Below are 20,714 nucleotides of genomic sequence, written 5' to 3'. Positions count from 1 at the left end.
AATGCTTATTCTGTATGCTGCAGATGGCTGAATCATAGCGTAGCTAGAGCTCATCCAATTCACTGTGTGCTCTGGTCCCTGTAGACCAGCTGAGAGCACTATCTACATAATTCTGTAAGACGTGTGAGTATATATATATATATATATATATATATACTGTACAGGGTGCTTCAAAGGGGGGGACAAACTCCAACTGGCCTCTGGATGATTGGGATTAACTCACACATCTGGTCTGGTGTGTATGTAAATGCAGCCTCTGTTGGACAACTTTTGCATTCATCCAGTCTGAAGTCTCTTTCACTCAACACCCTTTGTTCTTGAGAGTTTTAATTTTCCCCAGGCTCTAGACATGGAGCCTTATTATCTTCAATAAACTGAAAAAAGCTTAGCAGGAAGCTATACTCAATCTTATAAAGGCTTCCAGTGGCCCTTAATAAATGCATTGCTGGTGAGGAAGTGATATTTTATTATCATCTCCAATGGACAGGTAAAGTAAGGGTTTCCTTGCACATTGGGGGTCATTCCGAGTTGTTCGCTCGCAAGCTGCTTTTAGCAGCATTGCACACGCTAAGCCGCCGCCTACTGGGAGTGAATCTTAGCTTCTTAAAATTGCGAACGAAAGATTCGCATTATTGCGAAAAGACATCTCTGTGCAGTTTCTGAGTAACTCGAGACTTACTCGGCATCTGCGATCAGTTCAGTGCTTGTCGTTCCTGGTTTGACGTCACAAACACACCCAGCGTTCGCCCAGACACTCCTCCGTTTCTCCTGTCACTCCCGCGTTTTTCCCAGAAACGGTAGCGTTTTTTTACACACTCCCATAAAACGGCCAGTTTCCGCCCAAAAACACCCACTTCCTGTCAATCACATTACGATCACCAGAACGAGGAAAAAACCGTGAGTAAAATTCCTAACTGCATAGCAAATTTACTTGACGCAGTCGCAGTGTGGACATTGCGCATGCGCACTAAGCGGAAAATCGCTGCGATGCGAAAAAATTTACCGAGCGAACAACTCGGAATGACCCCCATTATCTCTTAATAATATCCTCCTACTTTTTTTTTTCAGTTACTGCTCATTAATTCAGGACAATGAAATACAGTAGTTTGACTGGATTGTTGAACAACCAGGTTTGTATCAAATTTAGCTCCAAAAGTTGACAACCATATCCTGCAGATCTAGTTGTTCAGCAGTCAGACTGAATGAATAGATCCGATGGGCCCAAGTAGTGCAGTTTGACGATGGATTGCCATAATTAGCTAGTGGATTTTTTTTTTAACAAGTTTTTGCCTCTCTTTGGGGCTGGTAAAAGCCGCCAAAAGCAGAAATTATCACTCCCTTAGGAATTTCCTGCAGTTTCCGCACTCCAAAGGTCTTTAGCTCCGCTCTTCAAGCCTTCTTGCTACCTCTCACTGCACCCTTGCTGGTGGCTTCTCTGTTCCGTCTCCCAGGCTGCACTCCAGGAGTCCTGTGACCATAGAGGGGCATTCCGGTCTTCCGCAATGTCATTCATTCTTCAGTCATCATTCTTCAGTGTTCTTTAGCCACGTTTGCAAAGCATTCATTCTTCAGTGTTCTTCACCCACGTTTGCCAAGCATTCATTCTTCAGTGTTCTTCAGCCACGTTTGCCAAGCATTCATTCTTCAGTCTTCATTCTTCACTGTTTTTCAGCCACATTTACCAAGCATTCATTCTTCCGTCTTCATTCTTCAGTATTCTTCAGCCATGTTAGCCAATCATTCATTCTTCAAACTTTAGTCTTTATTCCTCAGTGCTCTTCAGACACGTTTGCCAAACAAACACTCATTAATCTTCAAGTCTACATTCGTCAGACATCTGCAGCCTTACTCACCAGGCATAATTCCCAAGCCTCCCTAGGCTTCATTAGCCTTCATCTAACCACCTCAGTTCCTTTCTGCTGTGGCATCCACTTCTCCAGCAAATGCTCATGTGTCGGATCTTCATCTTCAGCCCGTTGTGACAATTGTGTGACAAACCGGAGTAGTCGGAGGAACCCCACCCAGACAAGGGGACACAGGTAGGGCCCTAGTTGGAATCTAATCCATGACCTCAGCACTGCAAGGCAACAAAGCTAACCATTACACCACGGTGCTGCATGAGCCATAGAATGCACAGTTCTACTTCTGTTCATTTTACGTATAAATGAAGCACTATTTAAAATGAATGGCCCAGCTTCTACTGCAGCCCCAATTTGACTTGTGTTATTGCATTATACATCATGTACATATTTTATGAATGTTAATGCTTTCTAATTTCAATATTCATTGGAAACGTAGAGCTATTAGAGCATAGATATTAGCAAACAAACAAGTATATCTTGTCTCACGGTCATAAATAACATAGTCTCTGGGAGATAGCTTATTAACCGAGTAATTGACAAAAAGCTTTGCATAAGCTGGAATAGTCGTTCATTTTATTGACCCAGCAGAGATGCCAGTTGGCGCAATAGATCTGTCCTCATAATCGCTAGTATACACAGATACATCATGCAATCAGGGAATTGTCTCATATTTATGAATACAAAATGGGGCAATGTGTTTTTTTTAAGATGATTAATCTGAATCTCAGACTCTTATATAATCTCATGAATAAGAAATATAAGAAATCTTCTTTTCATTACTCCAAAACTTTAAGCTTCCTGCTTAAATCCAGAAATGGCATGTTGCTGGGGTAGGTGCAGTACTATTTTTCTGGAAAAATCGGTTCAGGAACTATGGGTCTGGGGATGGAGCTATTAAAAAAACTTATAGATAGTAAGAGTTATGGTAGACTTACCACTGTTAACTCTCTCTGTGGATAGGGTCCACAGGGAAACAGAGATGGATCTGGAACCAGGGCAACAACATGTTAAATATTTAGCTGTCACAGGATGCATTGGGGCCCTCCTCTATAACCCCACCTCCAGGCACTGTGAGCTCAGTTTTGTTAACCAGTCCAAAGCAGGAAGCAGGCAAGAGAAAATAGGACTTTAATTACCTACCGGTAAATCCTTTTCTCATAGTCCGTAGGGATACTGGGAATCCATTTAGTACCATGAGGTATAGACAGGTTCACTAGGAGCCATGGGCACTACAGAAGTTTGATTAGGTGTGCTGGCTCCTCCCTCTATGCCCCTCTTACCAGACTCCATGTAGGAAACTGTGCCAGAGGAGACAGACATACTTTGAGAGAAGGCTATAGAAAAGGAAAGTTGTGAGAATTCGAACCAGCACAACCATAACAAGAGGAAAGCCATGCTAACCAAAACTTGTAAACAGGAACAGCAACAGCTGAACCAAACAACATAACATAACCAAGTAACAGTGCAGGAAGAATGAAGCACTGGGCAGGCACCCAGTATCCCCTACAGACTACGAGAAAAGGATTTACCGGTAGGTAATTAAAATCCTGTTTTCTCTTACGTCCTAGGGGATACTGGGAATCCATTTAGTACCATGGGGAAGTACCAAAGCTCCCAAACCGGGTGGGAGAGTGCTGAGGTTCCTGCTGAACTGACTGACCAAAGTGAAGGGCCTCAGATGCCAGGGTATCGAACTTGTAAAACTTTACAAACGTGTTCGAACCCGACCAAGTAGCTGCTCGGCAGAGCTGTAATGCCGAGACACCCCGGGCAGCCACCCAAGAGGAACCCACCGACCAAGCAGAGTGGGCTTGTACAGATTTTGGAATCAGCAAGCCTGCCATGGAATAAACAATGAATAATGCTGTGCACCTGCACACTGTGCCAATAAGGGTAGACCTGGCTAGCTGCAGCACATAAATAGGTAACCAACCTATGCGTGGACAAATTATAATACAAAAGATGTGCTGCGCTCAGCCTAGTGTGTGAGGATTGTAGTGCTTGTTACCAATAAAACTGATCTAAATTCATGAAATTGTATACTTTACTAAATGAACATAAACCAAGTACTGGATATAATATTACGCAGATAAGCAAAAAATCATGTGTCACTGCTGTGTTCAGCTTAATGCTACAAATGAGAATAATGCGAATTTATATAAATGTATACTTTACTCAGTAAATAGATTAAAAGATGAAAAGACAAATGTTGGGTATAGTATTGAACATATATACGATACATTATGTGTCAATGCTGGCTAGTTCATGTATAAGGAAAATGTAAATATGTAGAAATGACACCCTGATTGTAGGGATGAAGGTGAATTATGTAAAAGGGAACAGAGATTTGAGCTTCGATGGCGAAAGGAAGAAAAAAGGGAAGAAAAAGTGAAGAATGTTAATGAAGAAGCATATTCGTGTGTACTGTGAAATAGGATGAGGAATGTGATCACTTTGAATTGACAGTGTAAAAACAATATTGGTGTATAGTAATACACAGTCCCGAATTGCCTGGTACTTGATACTGCCTCTCTATATTGCTCTGTGGACACTGAATGACTAGAATAAGATGCTGTTCGATGAAGCAATTTGTCTCAAAGGAATATGGTAAAGTCAGTTGGTGCTAACAAACGTGGGTGAGTGGTAGCGTCACGCTCACTCACTTGGGTACCTGGTTCTTGCCACGTCTTGCTGAGTCAGTTTAACCTGCCCCCGGGTGCCTCTGCGCTCTGGACTCGCCGTCATCTGCTCCAGGACCGCCATCTAAGGGGGTGTCCACCGCGTGAACCTACGCTGAGACACGGACCCAGGTGTGGACGGGTGTAGTCGGGGAAGAGTGGTTGGTACAGTCTGGCTTGTTCAGCCTTGCACCGACCAATTCCTCTTCACTACGGAGACTTACCTAGGTGGCCACGGGGACTTGATTTTTTGCTTATCTACGTAATATTATATCCAGTACTTGGTTTATGTTCATTTAGTAAAGTATACAATTTCATGAATTTAGATCAGTTTTATTGGTAACAAGCACTACAATCCTCACACACTAGGCTGAGCGCAGCACATCTTTAGTATTATAATCTGCCGTGGAATAAGTATGCTGGATAGTGAGCCTGATCCAGCGAGCAGAATATTGTCTGCTCTCACACCGAGAGACATATATCTTCTAGATATGATGGTAATGTTTAGACATTACCCCCTTCCTTGCTTGGATCATAGTCGGGATAACCTTGTCAGGAATCCCTCTCCTGGCTAGAATCAGCCATTCAACTTCCATGCCATTAAACGTAGCCGCGGTAAGTCTTGATAGACGAGCGGGCCCTGTTGCAGAAGATCATCTCGAAGAGGCAGAGGCCACGGATCTTCGATCAGCATCTCGAGAAGATCCGCATACCAGGCCCTTCGAGGTCAGTCCGGAGCAATGAGGATTGCTTAAACCTTTTCCCTCTTTATTCTTTTTAGAATCCTTGGGACCAGAGGAAGTGGAGAAAACACGTACACCAGCTGGTAGACCCACGGAGTTGTCAGGGCATCCACCGCCACAGCATCATGTCGATTTGTGGATATCCTCACTGACACGTCAACCACCAGAACACCTCCGGGTGAAGGCCCCACTCCCCCGGGTGCAGGTTGTGTCTGCTGAGGAAGTCTGCTTGCCAATTGTCTACTCCCGGAATGAAGACCGCCAACAACGCGACGGCATATTTTTCCACCCAGAGGAGAATTCTTGACACCTCTGACATTGTGGCTCTGCTTTTCGTTCCGCCCTGTCGGTTTATGTACGTCAGCGCCATCATATTGTCCGACTGGACCTGAATGGCCTGATCCTGAAGAAGAAATGAGGCCTCCAGAAGGGCATTGTAGATATCCCTGAGTTCCAGGATGTTTATTTGAAGGACAACTTCCTGACTTGACCATCTTCCCTGAAACTGAACCCCCTGGGTGACTGCACCCCAACCTCGGTGCCTTGTGTCTGTGGTTAGGCTTTTGGGGACAGACGAATCCTTTGGTGCATGTGAAGATGCGATCCGGACTATTTGTCCAAAAGATCCAGCTGGAAGGGCCTCGTGTGAAACCTTCCATACTGAATCACCTTGTAAGAGGCCACCATTTTTCCCAGAAGGCATATGCAGAGATGCACAGAGATCCAGGTTGGCTTCAGGACAGCCCGAACCATCGACTGGATTATCATTGCCTTTTCCAAGGGAAGGAATACTTTCTGAGACTGTGTCCAGTATCATTCCCAGGAAATGAAGCCTCTGCGTTGGTTCTAGGTGAGATTTTGATAGGTTTAGAATCCACCCATGATCCAGGAGTAGTCTGGTTGAGAGACCAATGTTCTCCAACAACTGCTCCCTGGATGGTGCCTTTATCAGAAGATCGTCCAGGTACAGAATAATGTTCACTCCTTGTTTGTGGAGCAGTAACATCATCTCTGCCATCACTTTGGTGAACACCCTCGGTGCCGTGGAGAGACCAAATGGTAGGGCTTGGAACTGGTAGTGACAGTCCTGCAGTGCAAATCGTAGCTAAGCCTGATGAGGCGGCCAGATCGGAATAGATCGGAATATGAAGGTACGCAGAGACAATAGGAATTCCCCTTCCTCCAGACCTGAGATCACCGCTCTCAGAGACTCCATCTTGAATTTGAACACTCGTAAGTACGGGTTCAACGACTTGAGGTTCAGAATCAGTCTTACCGAACCATCCGGCCTCGGTACTACAAACAAGCTGGAATAGTAAACCTTGTTTTGTAGATGAGGTGGAACTGGAACAATGATCTGGGTCTGTAACAGTTTTTGAATGGCGTCCAGTAAGGTTATTCTTGCCTCTTGTGAAACTGGTAAGCCTGATCTGAAGAATCTGTGAGGTGGGAGCTCCTGGAACTCCAGTCTGTAGCCCTGGGATATAAGGTATATAACCCAGGGATCCTGGCACGATCTTGTCCAGACGTGACTGAAGAATGTTAGCCGGGCTCCCACCTGCCTGTTTTACATTCATCGTGGTCCACCATCATGTGGAAGGTTTTGAGGAAGCAGAGCCTGAGCTCTGTTCCTGTGAACCGGCAGTAGCTGGTTTTCGTGGTTTACCTCTAGCACCTTTGGCAGCGGTAGAAGAACCTCTGGACTTGCCACCAAAAGGACTGTAAATTGGATCCTGAATATGCCTTCTTAGCTTGGGGAGCCGCAGAAGGTTGGTGTGTGGACTTACCCGCAGTAACTTTGAAGATACATTTGTCTAGTTCATCTCCAAATAAGGCATCACCTGTGAAAGGTAGGCCTTCCACGTCTTTCCTGGAGTCCGCGTCTGCAGTCCAATGGCGTACCAATAAGCCCCTGGGTGCCAACTCTGCCATAGCTGTAGTGCGTGCATAGAGCAAGTCTGTCTCTTTTATGGCTTCCACCATAAAGTTTGCGGAGTCCTGTATCTGTTGCAGAAGCAAAATAATCTCCTCTTGAGGTAAGGTGTCTAACCCCTCAATTAGGTTACCTGACCATTTAGCAATGGCTCGCGTAATCCACCCACATGCTATAGTGGGTCTCTGGGCCACCCCAACAGCTGTATGCAAAGATTTGAGCGTAGTCTCAATTTTAAATCATCCGCGTTTTTTAGGGAGGCTGCACCCGGGACAGGCAATACAATTTTTCGTGCTAGCCTGGAGACTGATGCATCCACTATCGGTGGATTTTCCCATTTTTTCCTAACCTCAGGAGGAAAAGGAAAAGATGATAACAACCTTTTAGAGATTTGAAATTTCTTATCTGGATTAACCCACGGTTCTTCAAACAGGGTATTGCGTTCCACTGACACAGGAAAAGTAGCTGAGAATTTTTTCTTAATATTAAAGTAAGTTTCTTCACTCTCCTCTGTCACCTTATCAGGGATATTGAGGACTTCCCTGATAGCATACTGTATATGAGAGCCTTTATTCCCTGGGACAGAGTACCCTCCCCCACCTTTGAGTCCACCTCACCCTCCTGCATTTCTGACTCCTCATTATCAGAGTCAGAGTGCAGGATATGGGCTAAAGAACGTTTTTGCAAACAAATGGCAGGGGACTGAGACGCTGGACTGGGTACGGAGTCCTTTTTTATAAACTCAGCCATAGACTGTCTTAAGTATTGCGTCTCTTTCTCATTCCGAGATAATTTAGTAGAAATGTTGGAAATCATTCCCCTAATGGAGTCCAGCCATGCTGGTTCCACCCCACTTGCCTGGGGAGGGATACTACACTGAGTACACACCAGTGAACCCCCTGGAGAAGAGGAACACTGTGCCTTACATGAAACACACTCTTTGCCTGACATACTGTAGCAGTGACAGCACACACACACAGGAAAAGGTTAAATACACAATTAACCCACAAAGTCAGGGAGACACAGGCCAATATTTACTAAGAATTCGAGTTTGTCCGTTTTGTGTTTTTTTTTTCTAAGTCCCAATCCGGGAATTCACTAAGCACCAATCTCGGCAGTGTTTGGACTATTCGTAATGGTTTGATTTGCAAAGTTCCGAAATACGAATGAATAGACCATCGGTCAAACGCGGCTGTTATTTCATACAATACGGGAATTCACTATTCATTCGCATTTGGGTGTTAGTTTCTGAGTGCTCAATTGCGGTCGTATTTGTTTGCAAATTGGTAAAAAAGGTGGCAAAAAAATAGACCTGCTTTTTTCAATCGTGTTTACATGTGTTGCAACTCAAAAATCAATCACACCTGAATTAGGATGCCTATAAAAGGATGTTAGGCCCATTTCAATACACCTACACTCAGAAATGGCAGCAGGACTGTGGGCCAGTGATCTTTTGTGTGCTGTGGGATTCCTCAGACTCAGACATCAGCCTGTAAGTACCCAGGGCCAAGAAACTGAACATGGTCAACAGGTTGTACAGGTTCCGCGGAGGCTGCGCAGGCCTCGTTTTTTTAGGGGGCGTTTAAACTTGAACGCATTGTCCGATGATAAGGTCATACAGATGTTCCGTCTAAATCGTAACAACATTTTCCGTCTGTATGACCTTGTCAAACTGGGCCTAGACCCTGAGACAGCACGCTCTCACTCTGTCTCAGGCCTGCACAAACTCCTGGCTGTGTTGCACTTTCTGGCTACTGGCAGCTTTCAGGCTGTGTCTGGGGATGTCATAGGAATCTCACAGCCCTCATTTTCCAGAATCTAAACACAGGTGATGTATACCTAACTACCTCTTCAGTTTTTTGTTTGTTTTAATTTCTCGGTGGCCAGTTCTGTCCTAAAATCTCAAGTTTATTGTTCTTTAAAATGTTCACACAGGTGTTGGCTGTTTTGCAGCCCCACATCGAGGCCTCAATCTGCTTCCCTACCCAGGAGTCTCAGTGGCATGCCGTCAGGGTAGATTTCTATGAGCTGGCTGGCATGCACAATGTGCTTGGAGCCATAGATTGCACACACATTCAGCTGAGACCACCTAGGGGCAGGCAGCACATATATACTAATCGCCATTTCGAACACTCCACAAATGTGCAGGTGGTTTGTGATGCAAATCTCAAAATAATGAGTGTTGTTGCTGGTTACCCTGGGGACTGCCATAACTCCTTCATCCTCAGTCAGTCATCCCTCTTTGATAAGTTTGAGGACGGACAAATGCCAGATGGATGGCTGCTGGGTATGTAATTTGATATGTGTAGGCCTGCGTATACTTTGTCCAAATACAGGTGCAGATGTATTAACCTGTAGAAGGCATAAGGAAGTGAGAAACCAGTGATATGTGCAAGGTGATAAAGGCACCAGCCAATCAGCTCCAATATGTAAATGAACATTTAGGAACAGATTGTCTGCTGCCTTTATTACCTTGCACATATCACTGGTTTATCACTTCCTTATGCCTTCTACAGGTTAATACATCTGCCCCACACTGTGTTACTTATGTGTTGCTGTATGTTAACATGAATCACGTTACTATATCTGTCTTTTAGGTGATGGAGGATATGGCTCTTTCTCTTGGCTTCTAACTCCATTGTCCCGACCTGATACCCCTGCTGAACACAATTACAATCATGCACATAAGTTCACGCGGAATGTGATAGAAAGATGTTTTGGTGTGCTGAAATCTAGGTTTCGGTGTCTGGATAAGTCTGGTGGCCTGTTGTTGTATAGTCCCTCCAAGGTGACTCAAATTGTGTTCTGCTGCTGCTTTCTTCATAACATGTGTTTGCAACAACATCTACCACATGTTGAGGAGGAGGAGGAGGAAGAAAGCAGCCAGCAAGCAGAGGAATTAAAGACATCTGGTGATACTTGGAGTACAGATGTAGGGAGGCAGGTTAGGCAAGAGCTCATCACTCGCTATTTCTAAGGTAAGTTTGGTTTGCTTATTTCATTTGTTGTGTAATCATAAATAGATGTGTTGCCATTTTTATTGGCAAAACCATTACTCAGAATGTGTCTGTCTCCTTGACACATACAAACATACCCTCGCTTTATGCAAAACAAATGTCGCATGTGTATTGTGTGTATTTTTAAACTCAAAACAACAGATTATGAGTGGCATGCATTAAGTCTGGATAAGTGATCGTAAAACTTGCAGTGCTAATTTATTACAAGCACACATAATCCATTTAGTATTTTACTTTATCATTGTGTGTAACGTCCTAATGCACAGGTTCACAAACTCGGCCCTCAGGACCACACACAGTGCATGTTTTTCACGTAACCCAGTAGAAGCACAGGTGTATGAATTACTCACAGACATATGTTAAAAGGTTCACAGGTGGAGCTAATTATGTCACTTGTGATTCTGTGAGTAGACCTGCAAAACATGCACTGTGTGGGGTCCTGAGGGCCGAGTTTGAGAACCTGTGTTCCCAAAAAACACTCCTCAACATATAATATGTTAGCCTTGAGGAATACATGTGTCCCTATGTGTGATGCACCATCATATTTAAGGGACACAAACTTACTGTAATCAGAAATAATTTATTTCCTAATGTTTGATGCAGTAAACTTGCTGATGTGTAAGTAAATACACAGTTTGCCACATATATACATTATTATACACATTCTTTGTTTTTTGGTTAAAAAGTTCTTATTTGTTGGTTTCTGCATCATGTGTAATAACATTCTTACTAATTTTTAACACACACAAACATGTCCCAACAATACTGACATTCATTTTGTCAATGTTTTTATAAAAATTCAATGCCAACATATTAAAAGCTTTTTACGCAACTCAATTGTGTTCTTCTTGTAATGTTGTATAGAGAAGAAAGGTAAAATAGTTATCAATAACATTGTAATTTGGATTGTCTGCAGGAAATGAGAATGATTGGAATCTAGAAAGAGTAATGATTAGAAAAAAATCAAGTGGTCTGTTTACTTCCTGCTAAAGACATTCTGCCTGGCTGCCAATTATTGTGTCTGCAGGATATGAGAATGATTGGAATCTAGAAAGAGTAATGATTAGAAAAAAAACAAGTGGTCTGTTTACTTCCTGCTAACATGTATGTGCGGCTCCTTCAACATTTCCCTCCTCCAATACAAAAAAATTGGTAAAGAATAAATGTGCGTACAAATTTTATGTTGTTGTTTGTACCACTTATAATTAATGATGTTGTATAAATTGTCAAGGAGCTAAGTGTTATATATTTTTTGCCAAACATACACTTACTAACTATTTTGAGTTACTTATCACAAATGTCTAACTTGTATTTTTTTCGCATTTTTTTTGGTGGCTGCTTGTCCTGCCCTTTGCCTTTAGCACTGTCATGTTGTCGTGCTCTGGGGGAGCATCTTGGTGGTGATGAGACTGGCGTGATATTTGGAGTAGTCGTACCAGAACTGCTGCTTGTTTGCTGTTGGTGCATGCATCTGAGTGTTTCATTCAGGTTAGTGAGGGTGGCATTGAGTTCACGTGTAGCAGCATTTTGATTGTCTACAATTCGGAATAAACTTTCATTAATCTTTTGATTGTTTTGAAAAATGTTCATATAACTTTGCTGTTGTCTGTGCTGTTCTTCCATTAGTCTGTGCTGTTCTTCCATTAAGCGCTGTAAGTTGCCCATGACCTGTGTAATGTCTGTACTCATGAGTTCCATGGTATTGCCAATTCTGGTTGTTTGTTCATTTTGTCTACTCAGATTTCTTGATATTCTTCTGAGGTGAGATGGTTGGCTTGCAAACATTTGTGTCTGCCTACGCAGGCAATCTTCATTAGTGGCCTGCTGTCTAGCCCAAATGGTCCAAAACACCTGATCAGGGACTTGTGTTACTGGTGTTGTTGGGCTGTGTTGTGATGGTGGTGTGCTTTGCTGTGGTGGTGTACTCACAGGTGCTGGGGGGGCTCATTCCTTGCCTTAATGGCTGCATTTCTAAGATGTTTGTCTCCTCCATGTCACTGTGGTGCTGTTGTTGCGGAGGGATGCTGTTCCCAGGACTAGAAGCTGGAATGTTAAACAAATCTCCGTTAGCTATCCATATGTTTGAGAAATGTAAACAAATCACTACACATGGAACACATGTCATTCACTGTTGCTTTCAACTATTCTGCCTAGCAACATCATCACTCATAACTTAAATACATACATATGCCTGTTTGTGGCAAATGTGTGTTGTTACATAATTGTGAAAGCAAAAACTTTAGTTTTATTGTAGCTCACACATACTCCACCATAAAAACACATTGGAATCCATAATGTGTTACCTTATAGCTTTGATCAAACAAACATAGTAATGTTTTTATATGTATTTTGCAATGTTACCTCAAACACACATGTGAAATTTGGAAAAACAACCTTACTTTTTTCAATAAAAAAACATGCTTTTTTGTTGCAGCATCTTACACACAATGTCATACTGTATGGTTCAAGTGGACATACATATCTTTACTGGATGTGGACAAGGCCATTTAGCTTGGATTCCATTTCAGGTTTTACTTACTGCGGTAAGTATCTAAGTTTTTGATGTGTTTTCACTTAATGCGGTTAAGAAAAATTTTGATTACGTTCTGAAATTTTTTACATTTATTTCAGTTTGATACTCACAATCAAGATGAGGGGAGTGTGGATGACGTCTTGGAGGTGTGCCCAAAATTTGGAGTGGGGGGACAGAACATACGGACGATAATTTTCGTGGCGGGGTAGCCTGCTGTGGTTGGCCCGGGACATACGACCTTGCTTTCTTTTCAGCCACAGGTTTTTTGTGGTGATGTCTTACAGAAGTCCCACTTCTGCTGCTCCATACTTCTTTTGATGGACCTTTTAATGAAAGTGCAATTTTGTTATGGCCATTCCTTCACAAACATACCCAATACTTCAATGGACACTTTACCTGCTTCCGCAGCGTCATCATCATCAGATGTGATAGGAGTTACTGGCCGACGAGTAGTACTGCTTTTTTCAAACACTGTATAATAATAAAAAAATAAAAAAATATTCATGCTATTGTTGATACATGCACCCATTATGCTTATAAACATTTATTCTTTAAGAAATGCTTGCTTTATTTCTTAAAAAAACATAAGGACCGGAAAAAAAATACAATACATAAAACAATAAACATTGTCCAATAGACATATGCACTATGGAAAAATCAACACAGGAAAACATGTACAGGACACTGACATAGGCCACAAGTAAAAAAAAAAAAACATTACCAACCAAAAACACACACATCTTCATTTTGTAATGAAAGGAAAAATATTACAGATGCAATATATAAATTGCTCTGTGATGTGGCACTCCAAACACACATTACCACTATATGAGCCAAACCAAGATGTATAAATCTTTTTAAAACTACACTGCAGTGTGGTGTCACGGTACAAATATAAGCTAAAAATTAACAAAGAAATAGTGTTATTTTGTTTAAAAATATTTAATTATCTAATAATGACATTACACATGTAAGTGGTTTCCAAACCACTTTCCACTACTCCAGCCTCTAACATGACAACCACTGTTTTTTAAACATTGCACATGGATCACATAAATATAAAACATAGTCACAATTATTTAAAAAAAAGGAAAACATTATTGCAGGAATTAGAGACACACCAAGTCCAAACTACACATGCAAAATATCTTTCAAAAAAACACATGACATACAATAAAGTAAGATGTTACATTGGCTTTTGTATAAAACATTAACCAAAACAATGTATTTGCTGACACACACTTGAAGATGGGAGTAATATGCAACGTCACATGACACACATTTAAAAAAAAAAAAAAAAAAAGGTCATAGACTGTAAATGCAAATACACATGCTCACCATTCTTCCAGGGCCTATCTGAATCCCGGACATGGGTTGCAGAGACAACTTCAGGAGGTATTACACTCCGCATGGGCTCCTCATACTCCAGATATCTTGCAATATAGGGCTGCCCACCACCGGTTTTTCGAGCCGACTTGGCCTCCTTTGCCATTTTGGACTTGACACGTCGCTTTATGTCATAGTACCGTTTGCGGCACGTGTCCTGCGTCCGCTTCATTACCCCCTCACTATTGACAGCAGCAACAACTTTCGCCCACAACACTGTCTTCCTCTGTGTTTGCACCTTGGCGGACTCAGGGCCAAATAGCTGCCTCTGATACTTCATCAGCTCACGCACCAATGCCACATTTCTTGCAAAACTAAACTTTACATTCCACCCAGTCTTAGTAGTGGTGCGTGGCTGCGGAGCACTCTTACTGTCACTATCACTTGAGGCTGCTGCAGCAACCTCACCCACCTCCTCCACCTCACTAACCTCACTAACACTCACCTCCTCCACCTGACCAACCTCCTCCCCCTCACTCACACCCTCCACCTCACCCACCTCTGAGTCACACATAATTGTGTGTGTAAACAGTTAACACAGAAAAAAAATGTCACGATCCGGGTATCTGGACGCCATTTCTTACCTATCAGATGCCTCCTAAGGCTGGCTCAGCGCTCCAGGACCGGATCCCATCTGTTATCCTGATGTGCACATTCCCGCATCCTCTCCTGTCTCTCTGGACGCAGTCACAGTAACGCCTTATACATCTGGCATGACGTCTCCCGCGGCCTCCGCCGCCGTCCCTGAGCTTCTGCATTCAGAGTGGCGATTACGTCAGCCGCGGCCTCCGCTGTGTCCGCGTGGTCGGATGTGCATCTGTCAGCCTGGCGTCTCCTGTCTCCGGTGGCCGGCGCCGCCATTACTGTTTTCCAGACCACATGGATTACAATCCAAACTTCCCTCCAAGTGTCTGCATGGGCGCAGCCATCTTGGATTCTGTCAGCTGATCTTTCCTACCAATCCGTTGTCAGTATTATTAATTTGCATAATTGCCTAGCCAATGCCTTCCTTGCTGCAGGTATAAATAGGTTGTGCCTGAGCAAGGAAGGCGTCAGTGCTTTGGTTGTCAAACCTAGTTCCAGTTTGTCTCTCTCCTGTGATTGTCTTCCAGGTTCCAGCTCCTGTCTCCAGACTTCTGCTATAGAGACCCGCACCAGCATTCCATCTGCGGTGTAGCCTGACTCTCCGATCCATTCTGGACTCACCTGTTTCCAGCTACAACATCACCTGCTTCCAGCTCAGCTTCCAGCAGTGTACAGCTTCTCTTAAAGGGCCGGTGTCCTTTCTGCAGTTTACCACTCTCCACCGGTATTATTATTTCTCCGCTCTCAAATTCTACATTTCATCTATATTGCATCGCTCTCAAGCTTTATTTATTATTTAACTGGTTCCAGCCAGTATCCACTCCGTGCCAACACCTGTCTGGTTCTAACCAGTACCCACAGCAGCATTTTATCTACAGCAGTCCAGCTTTCCCTGGAACACCAGCTGGTACGACCCTGGGCTTTCCTCATTGCTACAGTTGAGCCTGGTAAGGACTTTCCAACTTGCAGATAATAAGAACTGTCTCATACCACCAGAGCTCTGTGGTCCCTGCCACCCTGTAGTACCCAGGAACTGTATTATTATTTCTCTGCTGATTTTTATGTTTCTTTTTACTGCTACTGTGATGCATGGAGTTTGTCATAAATAAATATCATTGACTTTTACTCAAGTTGTCGTGGTCACGCCTTCGGGCGGTTTCTCTTCATGTTACTTACATGTCCAGGGGTCTGATACAACCTCCCAGGTTTCGGTACGTCTCAGCCCCTACAACTGAGGCTGCCTTCCGTCAGCTCAGGCCCTCAGTTGTGACAAAAAAAAAAGACAAACAACACACTCGTCCACTACCACTACACAACTCACACACACACACACACACACACACACACACACACACACACACACACTGACAAGGGACTATAAAGAAAAATAACTTGGACTAAAAATGAAACAATACCACAAAATACAAGACTACAAGAATGACAAGACGACTTTCAAACACAATACCACACTCAGAAATCGCTACCAACACTCCTCACCAAACCACAAATTCACCTACCTCCACAGCACAACCTCCCTCCTCCTCACCACTAACTAAACCCACGAGGTGCGGTCGGTTTGGGGCGTATTTATATGGTTGCGCACAGACACTCCTACCATCTGAAACACAACCATTCATGAACTGGGATGAAAATCGAAACTGAAAGTGAAAATGCGGCCGCGGGAAAAAAAAAACCCTGCCGCGTTTAACTTAGGAAAAAAAACAGCAAATACAACAAAAACACGTACGCAAACGATAATGACGGCCGTAAATGTGCCCCCAAAAAACGACTGCCATCACATCGGAAAACACGAAAACCATAAAGTCGACTGCTTCGTAACTTTGCGTATATGGGCCCTCATTCCGAGTCGTTCGCTCGGTATTTTTCATCGCATCGCAATGAAAATCCGCTTAGTACGCATGCGCAATATTCGCACTGCGACTGCGCCAAGTAATTTAACAATGAAGATAGTATTTTTACTCACGGCTTTTTCATCGCTCCGGCGATCGTAATGTGATTGACAGGAAATCGGTGTTACTGGGCGGAAACACGGCGTTTTATGGGCGTGTGGATGAAAACGCTACCGTTTCCGGAAAAAACGCAGGAGTGGCTGGAGAAACGGGGGAGTGTCTGAGCGAACGCTGGGTGTGTTTGTGACGTCAAACCAGGAACGACAAGCACTGAACTGATCGCACAGGCAGAGTAAGGTTGAAGTTACTCAGAAACTGCTAAGTAGTTTGTAATCGCAATATTGCGAATACATCGGTCGCAATTTTAAGAAGCTAAGATACACTCCCAGTAGGCGTAGGCTTAGCGTGTGTAACTCTGCTAAATTCGCCTTGCGACCGATCAACTCGGAATGAGGGCCATGGATTCAAATAGTTGCATGAAAATGCACCAGATACAAAATGAGTTTAAACACTACACAAACCAAATCAAACACGAATATTAGTAAATATTGCCCACAGAGAGAGTATGGAACCAGCAGACAGCGCCCTTATCGCTAATGCCAATCTTAGCTGGGTTGCAGAATAAGTACCTAGATTAGGGAGTTAGTACACTAATAAGTCGCCCCCCCCCCCCCCCCCCACTATGACCCACAGGTACCGCTGAGGTAATCTGGAGTCTCTCTGTCAGTCAGTGTCTGTGTCAGCTGAGGTAGGGAAAATGGCGCCTGTAAGCTGCTGGATCTACTCATAGTGAAGCCCCGCCGCTTCAATGGCACGCGGTCTTTCCATTCTTCGTTATAGTGGCTGTGTGTGTCTATGTGCATAAAATGGAGTAAACCTCATTTTATGGCTGTGATGCCAGTCTGGGTACTGTGTACGCTGTAGTGTACACAGTCAGGAGATTCAGTCCGCCCCATTTAGAAGCCGTGCGTCTGCGTACCCTCATGCCACCATAATGGCCGGCGACCTGCTAACCGGGACACCGGATTAGTACTCACCACTCTTCATTCATATGGCTGTTAGGGGTGGGGGCGTGCTGCGTGAATGTACTCTCGCCGTGGTTGGACTTGCGAATAGTTCCCTCAGGAGCTAGTGAACTGTCAGTGGGGAACGGGACCATTAACCCTGAAAGAGGTTGGGCCATCCCCGCCCTAAGTCTCACGAAGCAGGCAGGCTGGTGCCATCCAGTCCTGCCTGAAAATAACAAACTTAGAAAATACAGGCAGAAAACTCTTCAGGAGCTTCCAGAGACGTGACTGGCTCCTCCAGGCACATTTTCTACACTGAGTCTCGTAGGAGGGGCATAGAGGGAGGAGTCAGCACACCTAATAAAACTTCTGTAGTGCCCATGGCTCCTAGTGGACCCATCTATACCCCATGGTACTAAATGGATTCCCAGTATCCCCTAGGACGCAAGAGAAAAGGAAGATGTTAGGCACTCAAGAATACATTCTCCTGACAGGAGAGGGTAACCAGAGGCCAATGTCCTACAAACCCAAAGAAGCCAGGTACATCAGGGTGGGCACCCTGTGGACCCTATTTAGTTTGTAAAAATAGAGTTAACAATCGTAAGTCTACCATAACTCTTACTTTTTGCAGCAGGGTACATAGGGTTTCCACAGGGAAACATTGGGGATGTCCTAAAGCAGTACCTGAAGGGCCTATTGTGTGATACCACAGGGGTGTGACTAGCGCTGTGATTGTGTGACTAGTGTAAGAGGGCAACGTCAGGGCGTATAGGGCCTGCTGCCGTGCAGATGTACCACTTACCGGACGCCGCACGCTCTCACTCGCAGGTGCCGGAACACTCGAGAGTCCTGGAAACACTTCTGGACGACCCGGGCCCCAAAAACCTAAGAGGAAGAAGACCGTTGAATATCGTCTCCCCAAACCGTGGATCGCAACACCCTATGTGGCTGAGGAAAATGCGCCTTCGGGCTAGGTGGGGGTCATCACCGGCGTCCGCCTCAGAGCCCGAATTTCACCTATCGGCACTTTCGCACCAGGTGGAAATTCCGCCTTGCACAGCCGTGCAAGGCTCACCGTTGCCCTGAAGGAAGGGAGATAGAAAGAACACAACCAAACACTCAGACCGTGGTTACTCACCGTCTCACACTCCGGTACTCCGATCTTCTCCAGTACAGGTCCCTGTAAGGAGGCAAAAGAAAGAAAACCACCGTGCAGGGCCTAACTAGACCTAGTGTCACACCTTATCCTAACTACAACGGCAGAGCCCTCAAACTAACTCTGTGGGTGTGGTGAAACCAAACTATGCACAAACTTCATAACAGTAACATGCCCTGCACGGTAACAACACACATCGGAATACCACATAACACGGTGCTGTCCTTGTGAATACCTACCCGCCGGATGCAGGGGGTGAGCGCCGCACGGCCTTCTCACCTCCTGTGCCTTCTCCGGTATGGGTCACCGGCCTACCTACCTTACCACCTAAGAGTGGTCTGGGCCTGGTACCCAGTGCCACCTTATTCACCTCAGGGACTTATCCCCTGGGCCTAGCGCCCCCTATCTGCGCCCAGGCCGAGGGCCTGACTTCACCACGAGCCTAGTGCCCGCCTAACGTATCAGTTGGGTGACCTGGGCCTAGTACCCAGAGTCACCTTGATGTACCTCTGGCGGCAACACACACTTGGGCCTAATGCCCCCTAACGTTTCCCCAGGCCTATTGCCTGATTATACCCCCACGGGCCTAATGCCCGCCTACGGTGTCATCGGGGGGAATTCGGGCCTAACGCCCAAATCCCTGGGGGGTAGTGGTCGGGTCTAGGCCGGCGGGCCACGGGCCGAGTGGCACCCCGACTGCGCGTGGCCTCGGCCCAGATTCGCCGACACACTTGCGCCACGGGCCGTGAGGGCCCGACTAAATACCCACAGGCCGGGAGGGCCTGAATGTGCCCACGGGCCTAGTGCCCGAACACCTGGTGGTCTAGGGAGGAGGAGTTACAGGAAGGTAGTACAGGCCCACGGCCTCTTACCAGGACCGGTGGGAGAGGCTGTGGAGGGGAGCTTCGTTAGCTCTTTTGCTTCCCGCTCCACACAGCACTCTCCGCCGATCTCCCATCTCTGCTGGGCCGCCCCCGCCTCCGTCCCGTCTTCTGTCGCTGTCTTCTGCCTCTTCCGGCGCCGCTTTCGTCGTCCGCGCTGGCCTCCTGGCGTCGTCTTCGGGAGCTCCTCTCCGCTCCGTCTCCGGCTCACTAATGACCTCCGCCACTGATATAAGGCGCCGGGAGGAGGCGGGGCCATGACGCGGCGGACTCCCATTGGTCCGCCGCGGCGACTCCTCATTGGGCGCCGGGCCGCGAGCAGCGATTGGCTCGCGTCCGGCGCCCTTTTCAAATCCGGGGCCGCCGATTGGAGGAACTTGGATCCTTTCGGATCCTCGTTCCTCCGGACTCCGCCGCGCGGCCGCCCGCCGTCTGACATTTCCCCCCCGTTTGTCCTTTGTAGTCCCGACAAAGGTAGACTGAGACCAAATATACTCCGGGTCCGTATACCGGGGACCAGGCACACCACGGTTGGAGCGCTGAGATCGCCGAGGCAAAGGAGATAACCCAGGCCGGGGGACCCCAGCATCCAGGGAACTATTGTCACGAGACGGAACCACTGGGGTCCACCAATCTTCCTCCAGGTCAGTCCCTCCGGGCAAGGATGCCAATACAGTATCATCCCCATGCAACGCAGCCGTGTTCCCACCGGGGGCACCTTCAACTTCCACGTCCTCTGGGAACCTACAAGGGCGCAGCATATCCCGGTGAAGGGTTCTCAACCGACCAGACCCATCTGTTGCTTCCACCTGAAACACCGGGCCCTCCTCCGTGAGGCGCCTCCGAACAATATAAGGTGGCACCTCCCACTTCTCCGCTAACTTGCCGCCCGGCCGCGTCTTGCGGACCAGCACCCGCTGTCCCACGTCGAAAGGCTCTGCTCCTCGAGTCCTATGGGGCGTATGAGCGTGGTCGGCTATTCTCTTCCGAGTCACTTCGTGAGCCACTTTTAACCGCTGCTGG

The sequence above is a fragment of the Pseudophryne corroboree genome, chromosome 7 (assembly GCF_028390025.1).
Source record: "Pseudophryne corroboree isolate aPseCor3 chromosome 7, aPseCor3.hap2, whole genome shotgun sequence".
Taxonomy (NCBI): Eukaryota; Metazoa; Chordata; class Amphibia; order Anura; family Myobatrachidae; genus Pseudophryne; species Pseudophryne corroboree.
Note: the sequence above shows the minus strand (reverse complement) of the source record.